Raw genomic sequence first — 18,925 nt, 5'->3', positions numbered from 1 at the left:
AGGTATCCCTGGAAATTTATAACCCGGTACGGCTGGTTTTTTAATGTCATACATGTCGCGATTTACGCGCGAGTGCATGAAACCGGGCTACCGGTCGCTTGGTTCGCTGGTCATCGCCGCAAACATGTTGAAAATCATTGGGCTCGTTGCGTTATCGATCCCCGATGCCGCGGCTATCGAGCGATTGCTTATCGCACGCTTTCATCCTGATACCCGCGCGAATAGCGAACTTTTTTTTTTTTGCTTATTCGTTGAACACCGTCGACTCGATAATCATCGTCGAAATAACAGAAAGTGTAGTTGAATAAAAGTAGAAATTTATTATAGAGTGTATTTTGACTTGCCCACTCTACGTTTCATATATATTTTGATCTTCCTCTCCCGTTGATCCGCATTTCCCTCTCTATTTCTCTTCCTATTTCTCGTTATTTCAAACGAGTATATACTCATGTTGCATGCTGCACGTGCCAAGCTGTACCACGAGTCACGCTTCATTTTATTGAAACCCCACCTTTCCATTCACGGATAGGCTGTCGGAAATTGCAGGTAAATTCTTTACGAGCGGCCGGCATGAAAGCTACAATTCAACGTTTCAACGAGGTCCACCGCTTGGGAGGGTGGGAATGAGTCGTTACGAGAACGAGGAACAATGCGCGATTGCAAGAGGAAAAGGCATTTTCAGTGCTACTGCGATTTTGCGAAAGTTACTTTCATTGTGAGATGATGGACGTGAATATGTGAAAATTTCGTTTGATAGTCGTCCCAATAATCCTCAATTGATATTGGGAAAAAGCTTGATTTTTTAAATGACTTTAAATATTAAAAAAACTGTTTTCTATACATTACGTTGTTTGTAACTCTTATCTTTAACAGCAAAAATCAAATAAAGATAGATTATATAAAATACCTATATAAAATACCTGTATATAAAATACCTATATTCAAGCGTACAGTAAACACATTTAGACGCTGACCACATGTGGAAAACAGATTCCCCGGGGAGAAATATAAATAATCCTTGATATAACATAAAATATTTTCCCTTACAGTTATACGCAACATTAGGTAGATTAATTGTATGAATTAATTGTAATCTCGTACTCATGTGGCAAAAAGAAGATAGAGAATGGAAGCGCGGGACCGTTAACGAGGTGAGCGCTTAAAAGGGCTTCAGATACTCTCTTAGTATTAAAAAAAAAACAAGAAATTAGATTTTAAATATAAAGCCTGCTTCTGTGGACCGAGCGGCCGGCCGTCTCCTTTGACGAGGATGAAAAACGGCAGACGAACACGCGCCGGGTGTACCGCTCTTTCCGTTGCGTTCTGCATGCAAAACATTTTTTAATTAATCTGCGAAATACAGTTTAGAACAAGTAGTGCGGCGCGGGGCTCCGCCGGCACGTCTAATGGTAATGGAATTCCAATTAGAGTTTACATTCTTTATGGACGAACGCGGAAATGAACAAACATCGGCCGATAGCGATGAGCATCAAAGCGTGCGGCTGTTACGCCCGCATTTAATTAGCTCCTTGCTGCGATATCGAGCGGGTTGCACTTTCGGCGTGGCGGCGACCGACACCGCAACCGGCTGCGTTATCGCGTTAATTACCGAAGTGATGGAGTGGCAATACGGCAAACAAAAATACGACATTTTATATTTGAATATTTTTCAGTGTTTGTGAAAGATACAATTATTACGCGCGTTATTTTTTGTACGTAAACTTTTAAATAAAAACGAACTTGTATCTTTCACACTTTATTATTGATGTCATTTATTTTGATGAGTGATTGCAACTCTAAAATAGGAATCTTATTAAAGTTTACTTGTAAAATTAACATGTGGAACAAACTTTCGCTATTTAATGTATTTAATTATAATATTTTGCAAGGAAAGAAATTTTTCATTTAGCTTTAAATTTTTAAAATTTTAAATTACTTAATTTAATTTGACACCATAAGATGAGTATAGCTGCGATATTCACATTGCATTAATTACGATCTTCATCGTAATTAATGCAGCGTGTGTCACTAGCGCAAAGAGAGTTTACCTTTATTTTCTATTATCCTCGTGTGTGCGTAAGATGACCACGGACGTGATTCTGTACTACAAACATGTAATTACAACAGGGACACGCATGATGCGTTGTAATATCAACAAATGTTTGGTTGGCGCGTTCTACGTGGGCGCGAGAACCGTCGCTCGATTGCACGGCATCGAAATTTCGTCAGATTTCAGTAACTGGGCCGATGATTCTCTGCCAATATCAATGCTCGGCAGTTCAATTAATTTTCAGCTAAGCGTATGAATTATATCGAATGCGCAACGACGGCCTCTGCATTTGTCGTGTCACGGCGGCTTCCCAATTAACACCCCGCTTTAATATCGCACTGCATTTTGCGTCACAATCATTCTCAATGTTCTAACTTAATTACCACAACGTTAATAATATTAAAAAATTCATAGAAAATTAAAAGTAGGAAATCTGTCATTAAAGAGCGCTACTCTTTTGGCAGATTTGGTGAATATAATAAATATAGAAAAAATTATATACACGGAGAGAATTTTCTCTTAAAAATTACCCTGAAAATCATGGTAATTGTGAGACAACGTAAACCTTGGAAAATTTTACTTTTAATAAAATTTACAAAAATTTAGTAAAGTTTAGTAAAATTTTAAGAAAATTTGGCTAAGTTTTAGTAAATTTTGTTAGAAGTATAGTAAAATTTACTAAAACTTAGCCAAATTTTCTTAAAATTTTACTAAACTTTACTAAATTTTTGTAAATTTTATTAAAAGTATGGTAAAATTTTCCAAGGTTTACGTTGTCTCACAATTACCACGATTTTCAGGGTAATTTTTAAGAGAAAATTCTCTCCGTGTACATATAATTAAAATATACATTCTATATATATATATTACTCTTATTAGTATGAATTTAACATTTAATGACTCCATAATTTTTGCAAATATTAAAAAATAGTACATGACTTAGTTAGGTCTAAGCTGTACTACAACATAGGCGGCCCAAACCTGCCTCTTTGCGCACTCTTATTAGTATAAATTTAACATTTAATGACTCAATAATTTTGACATATTGTAACAGTAAAGTTGACATATTATAACAAGAGTAATATTATCTCTAAAAACAAAACTAAAACTTTTGCACACACATACATACACATTTATTTAATATATAAAATAATATCTATGTTACGAGTCTAATATTAATCCGTTCGTCATGTTCGTTAAACGATCGTCATAGCAGACCATTTAATTATATGAACCAAAAGTATTATACAAGAAATTTAACGAGATGAAGAGATACTTATATATTATAGAAGCAGGCGAATAATCGATCGCGCTTAACCGATCATTGAAATCTCTTCTCGCGCAATGTAGCAGACTGATCGATTACAAGGCTAAAGAATTAATCAAGCAATTACCTTTGTACCGGCAATAATATTGAAAGCCATAATTACGACAACAAGAGTGGAACATTTCACCGATAAAAAATCGATCGAAGTCGGTTTATTTCACAGCGGTTCAATATTTCGTTTCGCAATAACATCGGGCGGTGCTTCTTTGTCAAATGACGATGAATGCCGCAACTTGTCGTAATTACGCGCTGCGCGAAAACGTGTTTATCGTCCCTTGTCACATTTCGCCTACGGTCTAACGCATTCGTTCATTTAATTAAAAAATACTAGTGTGACACGCGCACTCTCGAAAACGCACCTGTCTATATTTTTATCGATGTGGTATGCTAAATACTGCAGACCGGAATCAATATGTCGATGCCAACCATAAATGCCGTTTCATTAAGCGGTACCAAAGTTTCAAAATATCTCAATAAAAAACATTCAATGAAACCACTTTTTATACCTAATATAAAATAATGTTTAATTTATGTATTACTCTTATAAGTCAATTCTTGTTCAAGATTTCGTGACAGGCGTAACAAATACTTAAAATTGTCTCTAATCTACCCCATTTAATCTAAAATAAAAATTTTCAATCAATAAAAAATGTGTTTTATTTTAAAAAGTAAATATTTTAACACTTTTGAATACAATTTTAATAAAGTTAAATTAATTTATCTTTTATCTATCTAAAAAAAATTTTTCAAATTTTTTTATCAACTTATTATTATAAAATATATGCATATGCATATATATATTGTTATGATAATAAAAATAATATTAATAAAAGTAACGTATAAAATAATTTTTCATCGCGTTGAAAGGAAATAATGAAATTAGAGGTAGAATTTTATTATTTTGTCCCGTATTTCCATTTATTTTGATCCGTTCTCTTGTTTAAATCTCTTGTTTATGGCCAATATAATTTTTATATCTTAATCGACATTGAATGATGTATGAAAAACTAATTATCGTGATATAAAATAAATTCATATATTGTGCAGTTTATCGATATTGTGACTATTAATATCCCGTAAAGTTTACATGAATTTTACATGAAATGCATGCAAAATATCTATCACAGCACGCAATTATATGTAGAGTAATAAAAAGTTTGCGGGTACAACACATGTATATACAAACACATCAGAGTTATGACGACGCGTGCATAGATAAAATCTGCATTATATCGTTTTATTCATCGAATCATTTCGAAATGAATCAATATCTACAAATAAATCACGGAGACAATATTATGAATCATTATAATTTTACGGTGTGGCAATACCGCACATTTTGGCTGTAGGATCTTAATGCACATGTTAATAAATCACTTTCTTATATCGCACAGAAAAAAAGAACATTTTTATTTTAATAGTATTTTATTTTTTAAAGACAAAATGTATTAAAATGAGAGCATTAGACATAATTTAATTTGCTTAAGTGAAAAATTGTGTGTATAGTTTCATAAAAAAGTATATTTTTATTATTCAGTAATAATTTTAATAAGTTGAAAAGAAAAAATCTAGGACAGAAAATAATACGTTTGAATTAAGAATTTTTAAACGTTATTATTAATAAAATCATATTGTACTCTTTAGATAATTGTTAAAAAAATATTGAAAAAAACAATATTTTGTTGACATTTAAAATAATCAAATTCTTAAAAAAGATTAAATTCTATAAGCAAAATTATTATAATTTCATACATATATAAAGAATATAGTTTCTTGTTTATATATAAAATAATGTTAAATAAAATGTATAAAATGCAATTTAAAAAATTACAAAAATTTAAAAAAAATCATTTATTTTTAAATCTACAAGAATCATATAAAGAATTCCCTTCACAGTAAGTCCTGTCGGTCGCAATGCAAGCGATGAAACCGTTTTTGCCAGTCTTTAAACGCGACCGAGAAAGCATAATCTTTATAATCTCCTCTTACGTAGTAAAATGCCGCCCTTTCAAAACTCGTTTCAACCGGAGAGGAAATAGAAAGAAGTCGACGGGTGATAAATCAGGTGAGTACAGCGAAGTTGCGGGATAGAATTACGCGCCAAAAATTTCTTTATGAATAACACCGTGTACGGCCTAACGTCGCAGTGAAGTTCAACGAATGAGATGCTGTTGAATAATGCTTTGGCATGAGCCATACGAGATATTGACATCTTCTGCTATCTCTCTTAAGGTCAACCGACTATTACCTTCTAGTATTTGGTACACTTTGTCTCGAACTTCATTAGTGGTAGACATGGACGATCTTCCTGGCCTAAGATCGTCTTCAATTGATTCTCTTCCCTCTTTGAACCGATTAAACCACTTGTGCACTTTGGAACGAGTCATGGTAGACTCACTAAATGTGTTTGTTTCAACATTTGCAGCGTTTCCGTATCAGTTTTATCGAATTTTATACAAAATTTTATGCACGTTTGTTGTTCTTCAAATTCAATACTTTAAATTTAACTAAAAAAACGCAGAAAGCGAGAAACACAATGTTTCTATTTTTAATGATAAAACACATACTACTTGATCAATACACATACATTGAAACACATACTACTTGATTCGAGTTGAAATAAAATGCGTTACTGATACATGAACGCTACTCTTCTGTTAATTTCGTTCAGTTTCATTTCTGACTAGAGTTAATAAAAAAGTCCCCGTATTTTTTATCACACCTTGCATTAGTTTTAATTTAATACTAGTATTTTCTGTGTATGTTGTTATCATAGACGTAGGATATATAGACTTCGCATTTCCTAAGTTTCCTTTGTTTGCTCATGGTCAAACTTTAGAGAGAAAGTGAGCCTAGTTCATGGTAGTCATTTCTCTGTCTAACAATACATAGTAGGAGGAAAAAAGCCTTCGTTAATTCGTAGAATAAGTATTGATAGACAGAAAAAGATACACCATGAAAGAATGTTACTTGTCTTTTTCTAAAGTTTGTACAGCTTTCTAGCCAAACGCGAGGTCTATACATATATCCTACGTCTATGATTGTCATATAAATCAATTGAAAACAATTGAAACGTGGTACATTTTAATAGCACATCGAGTAGAATATTATAAAACTAAAACGAGAACAGAGTTTAAATATTTGAGTACCCTTGCTATTGGAAAACTTTTCCGATTTCATCTCTCAAATCATTTTTTCGTCATTACAACGCAGTCGGATATTCCCAGCACAAAGAATAATTTTTTTATTTCTCAAAAAAATGTATGACTTTTTAACGATTAGATTCAGGAGTGTAGTCGACACAGTAACGCAAAAATAGGCAAAGTCGCGGAAACGGGCGAATAGTTTCGCGTTTTTTCGTTTCAGTTACGTGCCGTACAATTCCTGCGGTCTCATAAATCTCTCTCGCCCTACGTCGACTATACGGCGCGTCCAGTGTAATCGTCCATTACGTACTAGACTCTCGTCGAACGACGACGGTACCTCCATTTGTTCTTTCCGTAAGGGTGTATCGGGTGTATCGCCAAGAGAGCCTCGTCGTTTCTTCGTTTTCAAGTCCATTCGGCCAGTAAGGATAGAAAGTGGCATATATCGTTCCCTTCCTTTCTTTTCACGACAAAATACGAAAAGAGATGTACATTGTAAATCTGCGACATTGCTTTGTTCCGGCTAGAAATTTTTTGTATTGTTGAATGTTTTCGGTGAAGTGTTGTATGTTCGTATATTAGAAATATTTCACATTGAAAAATATAGTTTTTATATATACTTCAATTTAATATAAACAAAATAAATTAAGATTTGAATTTCCATTTTTTAAATAATTAATTTCAATTGCTACATACTGTATGTAATTGATCAAATAGTCTTCATTAGAATATAAATTACACAAACAAAATTTTGAAAACTTCTAAATGTAATTTCGTCTTCTGAATAACTTTATAAAAAATTAATCTATCATTAAAATAATGCAAAGTTAGTAAAGTTATAACGTAAAGAATTAAAAAATTTATATCAGATGTCTAAATTAAATTTACATACAGAAAATTTTATATCAAAAATTACTATAATATACGACAGTAGTTACGGATTATAAGAAGAAACTTAAAAAAATTATACCATAATATTTATACCATAAATAGTGTAAATACTATAATAATTTGATAAAAAACATAGTAAAAATTTTTGTAATTTCTTCCTTGGTCCGCACTTCCTGTTTACCATAATAATTTTTACTATAAAATTTTCTCCGTGTACAATTATCTGTTACTGTATGTATATAAAAAAGATCTGTTTAATATTAAATTAGCTGAACAACAGTTTAGCTCAGCAAAAGGAAGGTAATAGATTCAGTCCCGTCAAAGCCTATCTTATCTTCTTGCAAGATCTTACCAGACATGAATATCAGTAAATATGATCTCGCGATACGCGTGCGCGGCCCGCGAGTGAAGGACTGTGTTGAAAATTCGCCTAAAAATTTAATCCGCCGACCGGGAGAGCGGCAGTAGCGGAACGAAGAACAAGCGGGACTACATTAATTAGACCCACAATTACGGTAATGGGAGAGTTCGTGCGTTGCAATTATCGTAGCGCCACGAAGGCAGTTAATTAAGAGAAATTCAATTAAGCCCTTTCGGCCACGCGAGTGCGCATTCGCGGCAAATGAGAGAGAGAAAGAGAGAGAGAGAGAGAGAGAGAAAGAGAGAGAGAGAGAGAGAGAGAGAGACGCAATGTGCTATGCGAGCTTGCGCGCGTGTCGCTCATGGAGCTGATTTTCCCGCGAGAAAATCTGTTTCTTCCCCTTTTTTGCAGCCACCATCGTCCCACACGGTGCCATTAATTCCACGCTGATTCGATTGGCGTGCCGCCTGTCCAACGTGGATTTTTTTCGTTGCACCGGTGAAGAAACGCGGACGCGCAGGAAAACAAGCGATTTTGCGGTGATTTCCGGCGGATATGTTGAAACGGACGGCTTGTTCCAGATGTCAAAAAAAAAGCGAGCAGTCAACCGGAAGAAACGCTCCACCGATAATGATCCTTTCTTGTGTGTATAATGCTAATGGGCCTACCATATTGGAAGATATTATCCAACTTGCCAATCCAAATTTAGCTATTATATCACGGTGATTATAACGCACAAACAGGCTTTAAAGCGTTGCTATATACAGATGGAAACAATATTTTAATAAACAATGCAACTCTATTTTTCATTGTTTCTAAATATAAAATTTTAAATGGAAGCAAAATAGAGAAAAAACCCATGAAAGCATCGTTTTTAGTAGATTGAATGGGCACATTGGCCAGTAGCCATTACAAATGTATGACTAGATTCATTTTTATGTTTTTATATTCCTTTGTCTATAAAAAATAATAAAATTACGCTATTTTAAAAGAAGAGAATATAAGTTTTTATTATATTATTCACAATAATGAAAATAAAATTACATGTACATGTAGTTATATACCAGTTTTGATTAAGAGCTTTCAGTTTTTCATTTCGTTTTATCCTTAATATTAAAGTCTTATATTTGAAACGAAGGAAAATTGAGTCGTGTAAGCGGAGCGCAACTGAAACTGTCCTTTCATTTAAGGGTAGCCAAATAAACCAACGCATCCGCGTCTAACTACAAAGTCCGTACAAAGTCGCGTGTTCATCGCAGCATCACTGAATTTACAGATATTTTGTAACTCGAAGGGACTTTAAAACCGACGACATTTCGGATCCCGTAACAATCGCAAAACGAACGCAACAAACCGCTCATTCGTATCACGTAATGGGGAATGTCATTCGCGACCGAGCCATCACGGAGTTGTTCCGCGTAACTAATTTTGCCGTTTACGAAAACGCGAGCGTCAGCTTGCATTGGCATCGAAACGTGAACGTTACCTTAGATGGCCGGGGCATTTGCGCGGGTAAACGTAGAACTCTGGGAACGTAAACAGCAAGCGAATACCAAAACTAACCATTCCCGATTTCATCAGTATATTCGATGATAACAAGAAATGTAAAAAAAAAAATGCTTTGTCTCGATATACAAAAATGTATAAAATAATTATCTGTGATATCAATGTATCTATGTACAACTGATTTAATCAAGAGTTATTACAACATTTAAAACATCTTTCCTTTAATTAAATCTTTTTTCTCTCACGAGATATTAGTTATTTAAATTTTAAAGTTGAATATTGAACCATTACGATATAAAAAATAAAAGTGCCATTTCTCAATCGTGGTAGTTCTTAATTTTTGTGCAAGTTTTAACAATCTCTAACTCATAAGAACTGCACACCACATTAAATTTTTAAGTTTTTATCTGATTGAAATAAATAATACGTAACATATACGTATTATATTTAATACAATATTAATACAATTTAAAAAATATTTCTAACTTTTTTCTCTCTTTCTTCTTTTTCTCTTTCTTCTGTCTTCTTTCGTGGGGAGTTTCTCAAAGGAATAAGAAATATAAATAAAGTATAAGAAAAGAATATGTGCAATTATATATGAGCTTCTTTGAGACCCCATTTGCTCGCACGAGTTTATTTCTTCTTCTTGCTGCTTTCTTAATGCTGCCAAAAGTTTCAGTGTACACTTGAGGGAACTTGGTCTCTGAGAAATTCTTGGATTAACTTCGTCATATAAAACACTAAACGCGCTATATCAAATCTTCATGTTCCATTCAGAATCGTAAACATCCAACAATACTATAAAAGTAAAAAAATTTTTTTCATAACTTTTCAGAGCTTGCAGATTTGTATTAAAAATTCTCGCATAAATTTTCTCTTTAAAATATTCATCCTTTTTATACCGATATAGCTTCTCTGTAACTTTTATATAGATATATTTATGTAAACGGATTTGGCACTAACGAATTAATCAATTTTCCTCGTCCAATGAAAATCTAAACGTCACCTTACGCTGTCAGGGAAGTGTAAACGCCTCATCGGATAAATCTGCCTGAAGCCAATGGTGATGCTCGTGACAGACACAAACGTCTTGTTAACGTCAAGCATGACGCGAAACGCGCGCGCGCGGCGACGGTATGCAACTTGACAAAGTCAGTTTGCACAGATACAAGTGTAAAATATGACTTCACCATTTGGACGTTGGCGCAACACAAACATTGATTAGAGCATGACGTGAAATCTATGTTTATTTCGCCCGTAGTTCTCTCAGCTACGCTGTATTAGTTCTATTATCACTTAGAGATATTAAATTTAATTAAGTATGCAGAGCTCGCTGACTTGACAACAATCAAAACCGTGCGACATTATACTTATGCAAAGCTAGTGCGAGAAAATTCCGTTTAATAATACATCGTGCTTACCCCGAGGAAAAGTCTGTTTTCCTTGATTAATTTCCACAAGCAATTTCTACGCGTCTTGCACTCGTGATTGTATGACAATGTAAACGTTGCGTTGTCAGAGTAAAGAAGAGCGGTATGAGACTCAAATGGCACGTTAATATGAAGCGTGACGTGAAATAAACAGCCATACGATGGATGGCCGCTACGCCACCCACAAAGAAGAAAAAGGAAAAGTACTATCATCGTTGCTTGGCAAACTTCGCCCGTTAAACGCTACAATGGAATACTAATTTTTCTGACATGTATCTCTAATCCATCGAGATTGCCAAATCTAGGTTCGTGTTATTATTGTTCTTTTCACGTACATTTAAAACCTCTTTCTTCCTTGTGAATATGTAATAAATAAATATGTAACATTATACTTATATAGATCTAAATGTTAGATTTATATATGTATAAATGTTACATATTATTATTTCTCGAAAGATCAAGTGGCATTAACTTTTAATTTAAGAAAATTTAATAAGAGAAAAGGAGGAAGGATAAAAAAATAAATTAAAAAGTAATAAACAATAAAAAATGAAATAATCAGAAATTATAATCTGCCTTCAATAATTACACAAAATAGTTTGTTTAAATGTTCAATAAATTCTTTATATGCTCTCTCTTTATCAGTCAATTTGTCAGTTAGCATCAAAATATTTGTTATCATTGTTAAATTAATGATACGACTAATCTATAATAAATCGTACTCTGTTGTACTGATTTCCAAGCAAACATACCAATTTTGCTAAACTGCATCTGATTGCAAAATGCTCATGCATTTGTAATTACTTCAGAGTAAACAATAACTCATAAAAATCTGTTGAAACATAAACAATAGTACATTTGAAATCAAGTTGATATTAAGAAATAAAATCACAAAATCCATACAGAAATGCTTGAATTGCGATCGTAATGAATACGTTCACATTTACAAATCCTATATGTGTACGAATCCTAAAAATAAAATGGAATATTGTGGGAGATAACTGATTTGGTAATATTTCTTACTATGATAAATGAATCGATTGCACATAGTATGTATTATAAGTCTTTTGCGAGTGTCTAATCGATTAAACGGAGACTCAACTAAAATAAAAAAAATATTAAATAATAAATTACCTTCTAATACAAATTACATTAACTTTTTGTGTCACAAATTTTTGTATCAATCGATTTTTTAAACTTTGTACCTATATAATTATAACTTAGTTTTTTGGTCACTAATTACGAATCAAAAGTCAAAATGTTAAAATTCAAATGGCTAATCCAATGTAGCAGTCCAAATATTTATTTTTCCGTATTTTCAAAGATTATTAATTTATAATAAAAAAAATAGCAAAAAAATTTGGGAAAACTTTAAAAAATACTTTAGAGTGTCCTAAATAAGACTTAAATTTCTGTTTTAATATTAATAATAGTTTAGTAGAAAATGCATTTTTTTCATAAAAAACTAATTTTAACTATTTATTTGTTGTATAATAATTATGCATATAAAAATATTTGGTTACTTTTTTACATTTGTTTGTGTACTGTACAAAAAGAAAAAAAACCTATAATCTAAAACCAAAAAATTCGTCAAAATAATTAGAAATTGAGCGGAAAAAGATGAAAGTCCCATAACTCAAAGGATTAAATTATACCAGTGCATTTAAATAGTACAGATTTAACTTAATGCTGCCGCGCGATTGATTTTTACATATCTTTAATATAGCATGGAATTAAGTAAATTTTATTCACCCATCAGCAAATTTATTGATTAAATTTTTCATCTCGTTAATGAAGCACGCACACAAATGAAACACGTCGTAGAAACGTTAATCCATTAGCGCGATCCATCTTGACGCGAGTAGTTCACGTCGGCAACGTTGAAACCATGATGCGATGCGCAAGTTAAATTTCAAGTTGGCTGTCTTAGCTCGACAGAAGCTAGTCGGTTCATCCCCGTGGCTAATTAATTTGATGTTAATTGATGCCCATCTTGTGTCCCTATCCTCATCCAATACAAATAATCGAGATTTCGAATTTTCACGAGAAATCGTTCACAAATCATAATTAAATGTTAATTCCTAGTCAGTTCAAACATCACTTCTATGTCTTAATTTTACGTCTGTACTTTAATAATATCGATCTTACATTGAAAGAATCAATTCTTATACTTTTGCGTAGAAAATTCACATTATTAATCAATATATGTATTTATAATATAATTATTTAAACAGAAATTATTGCACAAGAAAATAGACGAATGATCGTTATACATTGAAAACATTCGAGATAAATATTAAACTTTAAATTATAAATAAAGTTATATTCTGCAATATCTGTATCTCGAAAAATAACGATTCAATTTTTACATTAATAGAAGAATGTACCAAGTTGAAATTTTTATTTCTCACTGATTACATTAGAAAAATTGATATTGATTAATTGACTATTTGATTCCTTTATAATTTAATTTCCATTTTATTATTTTTTAATATTTTAGATAATTTAATAGAAAATCACAAGTATTTTGCTACATATAGATGTAGTAAATAAAAAAAAAAGAAAAAGTTACATTCTCTTTCGTACTCACCTACAAACCAAGAAATCGAAAGATTCTATAAAGCATAAATTACTGTCATCGTCACTTGTTGATCGTAGCCTAAATAGGCTGTAGAGCGCAATAAAATTTGCTTTGCTAATGCGTTTTAATCGGACGCGCAATTTAATCGATGCGAATGACAATAATTATTGGAAAATTAAACCGACAATTCACGGAAAATAATCTTAATGAGCACTGCAAGAAATCTTTTTTCCCTCAAATTCAATGACAAATCTATATGAACGCTAATAAAACTTCAAGTTGTCACAAAACAAAAAAAATCTTTTTTTTTCAAGAAATATTCATCTATTTTTAAACTTAAATTACAATAAAAAAAGATACTTTTCTTTTTTAATTATATTCTTGAATAATAATAATTATTATTTAAAATTAACATTGTCATATATAGTCTACCATTTGCTGTCCACATTTTTTAAGCGATTTTACTGACACGTTTTCGTATTTCATTAAAGAAGAAAACAATGAAAAAACAAGGCCTCTACTTTGAGATTCAAATGTCAGATTTGGGAAATCTCGACAGTATCAAGAGATTTGTTCATATTCGCATGGCTTTCGAAATCAAATTCACACGCAGATAGACAGATGCGTGCGAATGAACCCGGACATCCGGGCAATTCTAACGCAGTAGAGCGGGAAAAGGGATGACGAAACGGTCGCTGTTTGAGTTCCAATTTGCGTTTAATAATTGCATTCGATTAATATTCATTGGAATGCAAAGCGGTCTGGTGAATTCAGCGACCGGGTCACTTGCACGCTCGCGAGAAAGGAAATGGGGGGAAAGCCGACGAGTTTCGAGGTATTTTCACGAACTTTGGCATTGTCCCGTCATTTCCGCGGCACGCCGCGCCGGCGGAGTGGACGAGGATAATAAATCGAGGGCAACGGTGTTGTGTCTTCCACGCGCCCTGAGCGCGCGAATGATAATGGCTTTAGACTGGTATGCGCGTGAAATGCGACTTATTTATGCGAGAGGATCCGAGAGTGCACGTCGATCCGCGTTACTCCGCTTTTTTCTAAAAGCGTCGCTCCGCTGTCTTCGTCGAGCGAAGCGCAAATATAGGACAGTACCGAACGAGAGAGAGCGTTCACCTCCTATGTAATACCACGGGGCGTTTCACGAGATTTGCATCAAACTCCAAAAGCGTGTCCTCTGATGAATTTAGCGGCGATTTTTCCTTGACGAAAAGTTAGCTGAACGCAATATCATTCTTTGTAACTTTTGAATTTTCGACATTACGTATTCTAGCAACTAACCCTCAAATTAATTTCTATACATAGTTAATATTCTATTAAAGTAAACATTAATAAAAGTTTATCTCGAGAGATAAGGTTTTGTTAGATGTTTGGATACCTTAAATAGAGGCTTTTAATCAAAGTTTTTAAAATTTAAGCTTAAATATTTTATGATAATAACGTAACTGAAGATACGATTTACAATGCGTTTATTAGCAAAAAATTTATGGCTAAATAGAGATTTATTAGAGTATTTATTATGTTCACTGTTATGTTCAAAACCGTTTAATTTTAAGCAACTGTAATAAAAACAAATAAAAAATATTCTTGGGAAACGGACTTGGATATGAATAAAAGTTGATCTTGGAAAATATTTTCAAACCTTATCTTTGAGAACAAGTACACTTGCGAGCACACACGGGTGTCGACATACAAGTGCACTGGGAATTGTGAATACTCCTCGAGAGAGCAAAGGCTATTTCTAGGTTCGTGATCCTACAAAACAAAAGGAATGTACAATGAGCAAGTTCCCCGTTCGACGCCAAAGCTTCAATCGTAAATCGAAAACTTTCGTTTCCCTTTCACGTCTCTAGAACCCCATTCGCTTTTGTAGACACCAACTTCGCTAGCGTGTTCTATCTAGAAACTGTCGATCTTCCACAGCTAGTAGAAACATCACGAATTGATCAGACCTGACAAGAACCTACAAGTGGAAGATTACGTCGCAATTCTAAGACATTAGCACTCTCGCGTTTCTGAAAAATTCAATATTTTTCCTCTATATTTCTGGGTCAGTAAGAACACACGATGCAAATTAGGCGCGAAAACTTTGCAGATAAAATTTTGTATAAATTCAAAGTACGTTAATCGACTGACGTAGTCTGGTATTTTCTTAAAACTGACACTTTATATAGTTTTATGAATCAATCAACCAGTATGAATATTTGTTAACAAATTCAAGATACTACGTTTTCAAATATAAATGAAGAATAGCGCGAATGTAAGACTCTTAAATTATTAAGAATGGAGCTGTTTTATTTACGTTAGTATTAAAATGTATTAAAAGTAAGCCAGTTAAAAAAAATGACTTCGATAATATATAAAAAGTAAAAAAGACATGAATTAATCTATTAACATCTTTCAACTTCGGAAAATAACTTTTTGTATCACTTAATCTAAAAACTAGTAGAAAGATCATGTAATATGTCAGACATTACTAGAAGCAAGTAGAGAAACTCTACCTCACATTCTTGGATTAAAAAAAACTATTTGAATATATCTCTCCGACAGCTTCATAAATAATAGAAGAAAGAAATGACCTCGCAACTTTCCAAACGCGAATAGGACATTGTGTTAAATTAACAATAAGAGAATGGATACAATCGCACTTTCAGAAAACAAGTCTCTTGCATTTCTCTGTGTTTTCTAACCAGTAGAAATATCATGTTATAAATAAGGCAATACACTGCAATCCCCTAAACGCAAGTAGCAAATCACGTGAATATTTACGGACACACTCGCACTTTCAAACGACAAGTTCCTGTACCTTTCTGGGCCAGGATTCGATGTCGATCCGGAGACTATCACTACTCTCCCGTGAAGAAATTCTTCACTCCGTCCGTTTCTTCGCACCTTTTTCTTCGTTTCCAAATTGTCGGTTCAATGTCCTTAACGTTCGCGAAAGTGTTCGGGAAAGGGTTTCGTTACCCTTCCATCGATCATAAATTCTGGAGGCGGATTGTCCGGAGGTTATCGCGTGTATAGTCCATGCATCATCCGCGTGGTTTAATTCCGCGAGACAGTGATACGTCGTCGACAGATACGCGGGTACGCACGAGTGATACGAAACGACGTGCGTCGCGACGCCACCGGCACTGACGGTCACGTACTTAACCGAGCGACGGCGGAAGGCGAACTGGACCGAGCGCTGGAGGCTGCCTTTGGCCGCTGCGTGTACGATCTGGTGGCGGCCGCTTTCGCCGGCGACGAGGACGACCACCGCGACGACGACGCCGACGCCGATGCTGCTCGCAGCAACCATGGCGCGACGCGGAAGCCGCCGGAGCGCCCTCATCTCTTCCACCCCCTGCGACCTCGGCTCCTCGTCGTTTCATCTCGCTTCAACCCTCCGACACATCGTCCTCCTCTCGACCGCTCGGTAGAGCTATCCCCCCACCACTCTATCGATCCTACGGGAGAGGCCCTCTGCGTTCCATTTGCCTCGTTCGAGCGGAGACTGCGAATTGCGCTCGTACCGCCTGGACTGTCCTGAAGGAGGCCGAAGAGGGTCGCAAGGAGAAGAGAAGACAGTTTGTCGGCGGGTTAATTCCTTATAGAGTTCTTTCCTTGAGGCGTGAGAAATTGGATTGTTAATGGATCGGCTCGCGTTTATCGACAGGAATAAGCTCGCAAGAAGCTTAATGTTACGAACGAACGCGCCGGAAGTGAATTAACCGTCAATAACAATGATAATAAATACTATGAATAGCATGATTTGGTACAGAAAAAACCAAGTAATTCTGACCGACAAAATTAAATTTTTTTCCGATAACATCCAATGTATCTATGATATTTTTTAATGGACAGAGAGTACAATTACACATCAAAAGTATTAATAAATACATATTTTTGATAGAAATTATTTTTAAAAAGATTCGATATGATGTATTTAATACATCATATCGAATTCTTTTAAAAATAACTTCTATCAAAAATAAAAATCTTTTAAATGATACAAAAATTTTTTTTAATGGTTCATAAATATACGTTGATTTAAAATTTTATATGTGCTTCACATCATGAAGTTTGTTTGGTATTAAATTTCTGCTATCGGGATGTTCCATATATTATGCAGAAATAGTAGATCGGATAGAACAGATATATCGAGTGTATCCATGTGCGAAGGGAAAGGGAAAGTAGCCCTTACAATTCTCCTCCTCCTCTCCCCCATGTCATGGCGGATTTTCCGATTATATGCTCACGAGAGAATTACAGAATCTGAGGGATTCAGTCCTATGTATCGTGAGGCGCGCTTTCCGATTATATGCTCGCGAGAGAACCTAAGTGCGATATGTATATCGATTTCCGTATTCGCACTCTGTATTAATGTTACGTGTGGTTGCTTGATTTCCATGACACGTTTGCACTAAATCTCCGTTCCTTGTGTTAAACTCGGAATTATAGAGCCTATATCACATTTAACATTAAGCGTGATGTTTTACAGATGAGCGGATAGAGAAATTAATTAAGGAATCATAATGTTGTATGTAAATCAGAATTTAATTAGCAGAAAGAGAAAGGGAGAGAGCAGAGATTGAATATAAAACTTAATTCAGCGTTTTGCAGTTGAATATAATTTAAATAAGATACGTTGTATTTCTTCTATCATGAGACCAATATAATAATCAAAAATTTAAGTATGGACATTTAATAATTAACTTTCTAATCTCCTCTCTCTCTCTCTCTCTCTCTCTCTCTTCCTCTCTTTCTTTATCATTTTAAAACAAAGTAGATAATAACAAAATCTTTGCGATAAAGAAAAATTCTAAAGTATACGGCTGCAGCAGTAGAAAAAATGCAAACTTAGCAACTAATATAAAAAGAAAAGTAAGTACTAATTGTAAGACGTAAACTAAGACGCAAATTTAAAATATTATTTTCAAAGCGCATTTAACGCTAAGGGAAGTTTCGCGGCAGAGTAAATTCCGGAATATATCGTTACAGTCGAAAGAAATTTTCTTAGCTTAGCAAGAAAATAAAAAAGTAGAAAAAACGAGTTAAACCATAACACTATTATTTCAGAGTATGCATTCGGCGTCGAATCTTCGCAATGGAGTAAATTCCAAAATACGCTGTTTCTAAATGAGGCGAATCGGAGGTTAACAAAAAGAAACTTGAAATGCAAAGTTAAGGTGACACGCAAATTTACGATTATATTTCCATAAAAAAAAAAAACATTAAATGCTAATGCATGTGATAGAATACATAGAATATCTTGAGTTATATCGTCTCTAGCCGGAGAAGAAAAATCGCAAAAAGAATAGAATTCGAGACACAAAGATGACACGCGCGCGCGAGTTTCCGAATATTATTTTCCGAAGCAACGCGCATTTGACGCTAACGGAACTTTGCGGTTGAAGTGAATTCCGTATTATACCGTCACAGGTGAGAAAAATCGGAAATAAAAGTCAGAATTTCTGCTAATTTAGTAGATTTTCAATAACCTCTCGAAAAAGTACAATTTCTGCGGCATTCCTCGAACAATTTTCATTGGTGCACCGTGAATCTATCGAAATCCATAATTCACTTTAAACGATCATAACGCACTATAAAATTGCATAATACAAAAAGATTTTAGAAAA

At 34.0% G+C, this 18,925-nt stretch overlaps 1 protein-coding gene across 4 annotated transcripts in view; it reads right to left on the bottom strand.

Moving 5' to 3' along the window:
* LOC105838214 (glutamate receptor ionotropic, kainate 2) overlaps nt 1-16,606 on the bottom strand; it is a 260,580-nt gene extending 243,974 nt beyond the window's left edge. For 3 of the 4 annotated variants that reach the window (XM_036283083.1, XM_036283086.1, XM_036283085.1), the window contains exon 1: nt 16,111-16,605. The gene's annotated coding sequence lies outside the window, so the exon portion shown is untranslated. Of the gene's footprint in view, nt 1-16,110 lie in introns of all 4 variants that reach the window. The other variant, XM_036283084.1, reaches the window with a different exon arrangement.
* Nucleotides 16,607-18,925: the final 2,319 nt, after the last annotated feature.

Source organism: Monomorium pharaonis, chromosome 2, assembly GCF_013373865.1.
Source record: "Monomorium pharaonis isolate MP-MQ-018 chromosome 2, ASM1337386v2, whole genome shotgun sequence".
Lineage (NCBI taxonomy): Eukaryota > Metazoa > Arthropoda > Insecta > Hymenoptera > Formicidae > Monomorium > Monomorium pharaonis.
This window is presented reverse-complemented; position numbering and strand designations above follow the sequence as displayed.